Raw genomic sequence first — 9,620 nt, forward strand, 5'->3', positions numbered from 1 at the left:
AAAACACTCTCAGCTCTCATGATTAGCCTTAGCATGCATGTTCTCCCATCACCCTCTTCAGCCTACCAGCACTGCACCCTCTCATTGCTTAACAAGAAGAAATCCTCCCCATTGTATTACCATATTGCCCTATCCCCCGCTCCCCCTACTACTCATACAACGCCTGTTGCTGTCTCTTAGCAACAGAAAAACGTCTTTTGCTGTCCCCTTTTCTCTAACCCCCACCCCTCTGGCCAGCCTCTGAGGATAATCGATACTGATCATTGTAAGAGTGATCCCAGATATCTCCTTCCTGTAAGGCCACTCATTACCGGAAAACAACAAAACCCCCTGCTACTCCTAACCACTGTGGGGAGGAAGAGGGAGGTGAGGCAGAAAAGCCATAAGTAGAGAGAAGAGGGTTGGAGATACGAGGGAAAGAAAACAAAAAATAAAGAACAAAACATGCCTACAGCAGCACAAGGGACACAAGGACTTCATTCATCAAAGAGCAGCACACAGGGTTTTATAACCCTGCTTGGTTATCTAAAGACGTGGTTACATTGTCAATATCTGGATTTATAGTCTGTATTAATACTGAGAAACTAAATGTGTATTTCCAATATACTGGAGACGTTAGGGCAATTATAAAATACAACACAAACTCTTGTCATACAGTAGAACAGAGAGAGAGAGAGAGAGAGAGAGAGAGAGAGAGACTTGTTTGCTGTGCAATCTGTTAAATCTGTTAATTACTTCAAAGGTTACTGTTTTTTTTTTTTTTTTACAGCCCCCTCCCATGTGTGTCTCCCTCCATCTCTTTCTCGGTGGGTGGCCTGGTGCAAGAGCTCACGGCAAGAGAGATTAGGCCATTTCATTGGCTGTGCTTGTAAAATCTTTCATAATTCAAACAAGTGTCCCATTTACTATATGCTGAACAAACTGATTAGTCTGTGCAGAAGTACTGCAAACATAGAGATTTAGTCACGTTATGGATACTGTATATACAGTGTCATGACCATGTTTTAGGCCAGTTGGTTCCATTTTGCTGCATGAGTCACTGTGCTTGTCTGTCAGCCAGACAGAGGCAGCCTGCCTCTGTCACTTCAAAAGCACAAGATGTGTGTTAACTATGTGTGTACTAAGTTACAGCAGCCAACATTTGCTTGCAAATACGTCAGGTGGGATCTAAAAGCAGTCTGTGGCCTGATTGTGTGCTGGTGCCCTTTGTAAGTATCAGTGGCCAGAGCACATGGGGATCATCCAGGCAAGTGTGACTTCCTTAAGCTGCTAAATCACGATTAACGCTCACGAGGAGAACAACCACCCTGCCTGGCGCGTGTGCTATCACACTCGCAAACCACGCTCACATGTGGAGTTTTGATATACAATCATATTTCCACATACAACTGAATTATTTGTGTGTATGTGCACATGTAATGGATTAAGGCCATATATCATGATGTGTACAGGAGTTAATTAACTCTTGTAGGCATTTCAGTGATTAAGTCATAAAACACATGCATGTGCTGGCTATTAAAACATAAATGTATGCATGCTAAAAAGAAATATATGAGAGGGGAGGAGATTGTTTTTTGTTTGTATGTAAAACAGGAGTATGGTAATGGTCCCACTTTCTTTTCTGTCCCCACAATAAGTCGCAGTGTTTCCTTCCTGCACACAGTATCAAAAATTGGTAGATTTGATTTATTCACCAGCCAAAAAACAATAGTAATCTACTGAGTGGCTGGTATAATTTGAATATTCACTAACCATTTGACTTCTAGACTAAAAAGGTAAATTTGTACCCTACTCAGTGTAGAGGAAAAGTGTTTTGTGGTATTGCACAGTGAAATAGGAGGTTCACTCGTTGAACCACATCACCTCTCACAGGCACGCCTTCACTTCCAGTCACACTCATCTCTTCACATTTTTAAATCCTTCTTAAGGCACTGAGAAAATCCTTCAACACACCACACTGCTTCATCTTCATTAACCCCAATCTCAAAACCAGCTCCGTGTGGCATGCAAAGCAACTGCAATTGATGAATTTTAGCCCCATTTCTTCATTTTATTGTAGAAAATGCAGCGGTCTGAATTGCCTGCATGAGTTTGCACTCAGTTGAGTCTGAATTTATGATAAGTCTATCACTGGAATGACCAAGAGAAAAGAATTTCACACACAAAGAGTGGGATATACAGTATGAAGCTCCTACTAACAGAGCTGCACTACAAGTGTACAGTGAGAGTGCATGCATAATATAGAGAAGTTTCTCATGTGACAGCCCTCTGCTGGCATATGTCACTCTCCTCATATGGTCTACATTTGTCTTCACCACTAACAAGCCGGCTGACGACAATCATTCAATCCAAAGCACAGCACTTACTCATCACCAATCTGAGTCCATCAGCATCACCGATAATCAGGTTATAAATGATCAGTGCCCAGCTGCCCTCCACCAGAGCAGCAAGGGGGCAGTTAGTTGGTTATGATCGCCGAGACTGGCTGGATTCATTAGCTACAGTGATGAAATATTCATAAAAGGAACAAGTGACTTCCCAGGGAAACACTGGGCTTCGTCATTCAAAACTGCCTACATTATTAATTTGCACCTTTTTCAACACAAAAGGCCTTTACTTGTGCGCACACACACACACACACACACACACACACACACACACACACACACACACACACACACACACACACACACACACACACACACACACGTGTATGACACATAACCTTAGAAACATAAATAGAAGGACGAAGACATTAGCCACCAATCTGTTCCCGTTCCTCTGCCCCTAAACAGGATTTCCATTCGTTATTACAGACATTGCCATAAAGGGGCTGCGAACAGCCCGGTGAGCGGGTAGGACAATGATTGAATGACTGTGTAACCAAATCTGGTGTCTTATCAAAAGCCGGGAAATGGAAACAAATTGGGTTTTAAGAGCCTGTTGTTATTGCATTTCGCCCCTTAAAATATTTATCAAAGAGGCTCTCTGGACTGGGACAGGACACGGGAACACACCAAGCAAACGGATGGTTGTTTGAATGATTCAGTCTGACCGAAACGTAGGTTTAAAGATTTAGCTACTTACAAAGGGATAACGATTTATCTTAATTAGATTCTCATCAACCAGCTCTGAGTGGCTATTCAGCACCATTTTGCCATGATGATGAATATCCTTGTGCCCACAAACACCAGCTGAATGAGACATTAAAGTGATTTATCCATAAAGAGGGATCTTAATCGAGCTCTCGTGGCTCAGAGGATGCCTTTGTTGTGGTAAATAAAGAAAGAGATAGGCTGGGGAGAGGCCCTGGGAGCAAAGAGGAAAGAAAGGTGAAGTCTGACAATGAAGTTCATAGCAGAGTGGTGCAAAGAGCAGACAAGTAGAAAAGCATCACAAACAATGGTTTGCAGTGGCTTGATGACACTCATTTAGGAGCAAATCCCTCTACTTCCACCGCCACCACCAGCACCCACCAGAAATAGATCAAAGACTCACTAGATCAGAGAGGGAATGATCCACTTAGCTGCCTCTTTGCCCCGTTTTCCTCTGTCATCTATTTCCCTCAGACGAGACACATGCTAGTTGTGTGCAACTCTCAAACCTTTGTGGCTAACTAGTTAGGTGGTGAGAAAAGCTTATTTCAACTCAAGATAATTTGTATATTTGAGATGCTTGTACATAGCGACATAAAACCTGTTAAGTACACTAATCGTGCAGTTTTAAAAGTTTGTGTCATATTTACAAAACAATGCTTGCTGCTGTTTGGAAATGCTGCCGTTTCGTAAAAGAAAGCAACAAAAGCAGCAACATAAATACTTTTGGTAGGGTCTCATTAAAATCAATATAGTATTACAAATTACTTGTAAGTAGACAGAAATAACGAATAGAAAACTGACAAAATCTGCATTAATGAACATGAACCTTAAATTAACACTGTTCCTCGGTTCCCTCTTTTTGCTTTCTCTCTTTGCATCAGATGCTTCCCACTGTTAGCAGGCTAACAGTAGTTTAACTATAGAGTTTATAAACTATAAACAATACTACTGTATTGAATTCTACTGTATACCACTTAGAAACGTATATATATATACATACATATTATATAGACAGACAGTATTAGATATGAGAGATATAGATAGAGAGATAGATATAGACACATACATACATACAGAGATGATATAGAGTATATATATATATAATATATATATATACACATACAGACAGACATATAGATAGAGAGAGATGATAGATATAGATATAGATATAGATATAGAGATATATATATAGATATAGATATATATATGATATATATATATAGAGATATATATATATATATATATAACATATACAGTATACATTATACATATACATACATACACACACATACATACATATACATATATATATTTATATTTATATTTATATATTTTTTTTTATAAATATATAAAACCATTGCAATCCAACTCACGCTTCAATTTCAATTCAAAGGGCTATTATCAAATGATAACTGATGCATTTAAATGTTTCTATATTTCTACATGTGATTCAGATTTTCTCACTTTGTACCTAGTTACTACTTTTAAAGCGCGACGTATTTGTAAAAATGCATGATTAAAATAAATAAATTAAATGACTTCTATTATCTGCACATGATCAGCTACCCTCAACAGAGATCAAGAAATATGATTACGATTACCTACTTTTGTGCATCTAGACATGTAGACTTTTTTCTCACACCCCAAACTCATTCTCATAACATCTCCTCCTTCATGTCTCTCACCATCATACTCAATAATCACTGACTCCATGTTCTGTTAGTGATATTTCCTACTACCCCATTTCTATCACAAAGACCCTTTCTTCTTTATGGTGATAGCCTGCTGTTTTCCCCTTACCATCACAATCCCTCTCTTGTCACATGCAAGCACACTATACAGTATGTTGCCATGTCCCCATTTTCCTTATGTTCATTCTCTTTCTCACTCTCTACTGGGAGAGCAGGCCAGTGGCACTGGATGTTGCCTTTAACCCAGTCTGACCCTCAGAAGGATTCTGCTGCTGATTGGAGGCAGCTGGGTCCCTGTCTCTAAATCTCCTGCCACTACCCACCCCTCTCAGTCATGAGTATTCAGAGAGACAGTCATAACATGAGGCTAAAGCTATCAGATGCACATTTCACAAGCAAACAGCATAGCTCAGGGAGGTAAAATCTGGACTGTTGACCTGGAGGGCATGACACAGGAGAGGTCTGAAACATGCCATTTCATGGTGGTTGTGATCTAACAAAAAGGATTTGTGCATCAAGTTGTCCACATATTACGTTCATGTAGAAACAGGAGGCATTTTCTAAAACAAACTGGAGCAAACCTGTGTCTCTAAATAACTTGTAATGATTCCAAAAATTACTAACAAAACTATTAAAAATATTCAGATTGTTCTTTCCTGTGCTGAAAAAATACACAGGAGGATGAACTTCTGTAAGAGAGGTTGACAATATAAGTGTTTCAATTTTCTGAACTCTGCCCTACCGCGTATCAAATCCAGACAGTACACTGCTCCACTCAGATTGACCTCACTTTTTCTGGCAGGCGTGAGAATATTGCAACACAGGCCCAGCGTCAGGCAGCCTGTCTGTCTGTCTGTGCCACTTTTCTGTGCTAACTTCAGTTCAGTTCATCTGTCTGGTATTGACTGAGGCTGCCATCGTCCTCTTGAACAATAAAACCACTGCAAGCCAGTAAACCATGCAGAAAATTAGTCAGACAGGCATGATTCATTCTTGAAAAATGATGCAAAAGTGGTTAAATGCAAGACAAAACAAAAGGGGGTTGAAAGCCCAATAAGTGTAGCCTAAATAAAGAAAATCAGTAAAAGAACTTTCCAAACAACACAGTGCCCACTAGATGACAGAATAAGTGCCAGGCGAGTTTTAGACAAAATTTCAGGATCTATGCTTTGGTGACCTCTAACCTGAGCAGTAACATGAAACTGTAGTAGAGATATGCCAGGAAATAAATGTTGTTTGCCCACTAGAAAGCACTGACAAGTTAATTTTAATCTTAAAAGTGCCCCTCTTCGTATATATTTTCATATTTTTTAAAAAAGCTTTAAGCAGTTTACTGAGAATGTTTTACATACTATTATACTATCACTATACTATGTATTTTAAAAAAAATAACAACTGTTGGCTGTCATTGAGCAAACAAGAATGGAAAATATGTACAACTCACCACACCATAGGCCTTAAGCGAGTCTGCATGCAGCCTCTAGAGTTCATGCGACTTAAATTTAGTCATCGAAGGATGCACACAAGGCTTTGTGCAGACATCCATATTCCACAAATAAAGACGATATCTGCATATTGCCAATACGTTACAAGAAGCTAAGGAATGTGCATGTGTGGAATGTGTCCTCCAAAAAGCAAGTATAAACAGAACTAGTTCACATCCACAACTGTCAGTGTATGCATCTGTTTGGGATTATAATCTGGGTTTTATAGTATTCCATGACATGCTTGTAAAAAGGACTTTTAGAAATGCAAAGTCTGATGTACAAAGACAAAAAACTTCAAATAACTAGAATTACTGCCTCCTAGTTCTTCACATCCCTGACTGTCCAGACTCATTTAAATAGTGAAGTCTTTTTAAAATACTTTTAAATTTTATAAATACGTAGACCAATGCTTCAAAAAAAGGATGTTAGGCTATTCTAAAACATGGATGCTTGGCATACATCTTCCATCCAGTAGCACAGAAGATGTATTCTATCAGCTCAGTTTCAAGGTGGGCACCAAACATTGGTGACACCAATTCAGTAACTGACCAAATGTGAAATATGGTTACTATTTCCCCTTCTGTTACAGAGTTATGGCCTTGATATGCCAGGGAGGTGTTTTGCAGAACACTATTTCACAGTAATATTGACCTTTGACATTTTGTTTATAAAAGAGTGATAACTTACTTTTAGACATTTTTATTAAGTTTTGTATATGAATCCCTGAGTCCAGACATAATTAAATCAATAATGTTGTAATAAAAGATTTAAGTTTGCTAATTTGCAAAAATGTACATGTTGGGTACAGACCCCCAGAAATAACACATCATGATTTTAATAGCTTTTTCAGTAAAAGTGAAAACTGATCATTTCTAGTAATAAAGAATCTTATCACATTGTTTTTTTTAAAAAAAGGCAATGTAATTATTTTTGCCAAATTGTGTAGCCCTGATCAAAATGTATCCTCTAATATGTACAATCTAACATTGATTGCGTTTTGGCCTTTTCTAATGTCCCGTGTTCACATGCTTTTGTCAGCACTAAAGCTGTTTTGTCTGTTTGACTTATGTGCTTGGTGCTTCTGTCTGTGGTTAAATGCTTATGTGTCTTAATGTGCTTTTATGCCTATGGCTTTTATCAGTGCCTATATGCTACATGAAAATTTATTCTCAGATATGTTATGTTCTCACATGACAGCTTTCATGGTCTGAGTAGTGGCCATTATTTAACTTGTTTGTGCTTATGTGTTGTGTTTATTTGTTTATTTTTCAATGCCATCAGCCTGCCAGGGAAAGCGGTTGAAAAGTTGCCTATATGGCTAAATCTAGCACATGATAGACTCTGGTACACATGTTAATTAATGTGCATCATCCCTTATTTAACTAAACATTAAAAAGTTTGTACAAACATTACAAAAACATTTATATTTAACGCAGGCCAAACATCAGGGGAGATGGGTCCCGTTTCCTTTTGAGTTATATCAGCAACACATCATCTGTTCGTCCCTTCTTGTGTAACAGGTTTTGAGTTTAATAGGGTCATCATGGGACTACACACATTAAATGATCTTGGGTCATCAAGTCTGCTATAGGAATATCATGCAGACAGTGCAGCCCTATCTTAACCTACACAAGTTGACCACGAGTGTCTGTGTGTATAATGTGGAATAAGATGAGCACTCAACTACATATAACAAATAACTGTTTGTTCTTTCCTTCCCTGTTCCAGTGGCTGGTTACATGTAAACCCGAGCTGATAACTGATACAAAGGCAAACACGGCAGTCAGCCATCCATCAATGTGGACAGTATATTTCTCTCCCATTTCCTTCCTGGGTGAGTCCCATCTTGAAATCACTGTTTGCTTTTCTAAGAAGGATGTTGACACACTTTTTCCACTGAAAACCATAAGGCAAAGCTGTGAGGAATTCCAGAGTGCACCATGCTCTCCTGCATTTCCGTCATCTCCTACAGAGCTCTTATGTGGTTGGGGAAAGGTTCGACATTGCCTCCAGGTCTAGATACTAGTTGGGACATGGGCTACTCAGAAAACCCATTGTAAATGACCTGTTTATTTTCTAGTAACAGTGTAGAATGTGAACAATATGGCCAAATACCCCAAACACAACTGTCACTTGTTCTTTCATTCTCCTCTGACCAAACATCCACGTTATGTTTTAAACATGAACTATTATCTAATGAAGTCCAGATTCCGGGAAAGCAGGAACTGAATCAAACATATTACCTAGCCCGGGTTCCCCTCCTCCACTCCACATTTTTCACTCTCACTCTAATCAGCCCATAGGCCATAAATGAGATTTATCACTGGCACCAATTGGGGAGGGGAGAAAAAAGGGCGAGCAAAGATGTATGTAGAGAGAGGGAGAATGGAGGTCCCAGAGAGCAGAGGGCATGTGCCACAGTTGAGACGTTGATCACAGCTGTTCGATTTCACTCCACCAGTGACCAATTCAAAAACTAATACCCTAAAAGACAGAGTATGCCTTTTTTGGGGGGGGTGATAATTATCTGAATGCATTAACAAAACCTCAACATGATATTATGAGAATGGACATTTCAGAGGACATGTCTTTGCACTTTTCAACCTTATATGACCAACTTGCTAATCCTGCTTTTTGGATACACCCCCATGTTCTTTGTGTATCATCTTTACAGTTCCTGTAGGCTCTTAGCACGGTATCAACAGATCTGGTGTGTCGTGGCCCTCAGAGTCCCTGCAGGGCAGACAGGCATCAATTGTCTGACACAGTGGGAAGTAAGAGAAGTGGGGGCTGTGCAGCCCAAACACAAAGCTAACAACCAAGTATAGAAGCACTGAATTATGGTTTTTGGCCTGTTTTTCTAATTGACAATCTGATCATTTAAGAGCCTAACTGTGTGTTATAAAGTCTGTATTGGGAGAGAGAGACAGAGATGCTTGCAAGAAGGGATTTGAAAGCAGATGAAACCAAGGCCATTGACCATGTCACTGGGGTTAAGGGCAAAGGAACTGAGCACGTCATTTACTTAACAGCTACCAAACAGCACCCCTCAACAAGGAGTGGATGACATAATTAGAAAAATAGCCAGCCCCCATAGCAACCTACTATGTCAAGACTTGCGTGTGAGGCCTGACTAGCTTTGGCTGCAGGCATCGGACACACTGGAAACTAAAGAGCGAAAATTGCAGGAAAGAAAAAAGAACTAGAGGGGACAGCTTCATAGGAGCTATTTTCATTTCCTCCTGATCCCTCCTCCTGTTTTCTGAGTCACCCCAAATATCCCAGTAGGTTTGGTTTCTGTCACATATTAAACACTCATTCTAGGTCATATAATTATTTCTTTA

The 9,620-nt window shown here is 39.4% G+C and overlaps 1 protein-coding gene across 2 annotated transcripts in view; it reads right to left on the reverse strand.

Annotated features, from left to right (window-relative positions):
• The window catches only part of sbno2b (strawberry notch homolog 2b), a 61,328-nt gene that overhangs the window by 50,090 nt on the left and 1,618 nt on the right, over positions 1-9,620 (reverse strand). The gene's annotated exons all lie outside the window — the stretch shown is intronic.

Source organism: Sparus aurata, chromosome 11 (assembly GCF_900880675.1).
Source record: "Sparus aurata chromosome 11, fSpaAur1.1, whole genome shotgun sequence".
Classification (NCBI taxonomy): Eukaryota; Metazoa; Chordata; class Actinopteri; order Spariformes; family Sparidae; genus Sparus; species Sparus aurata.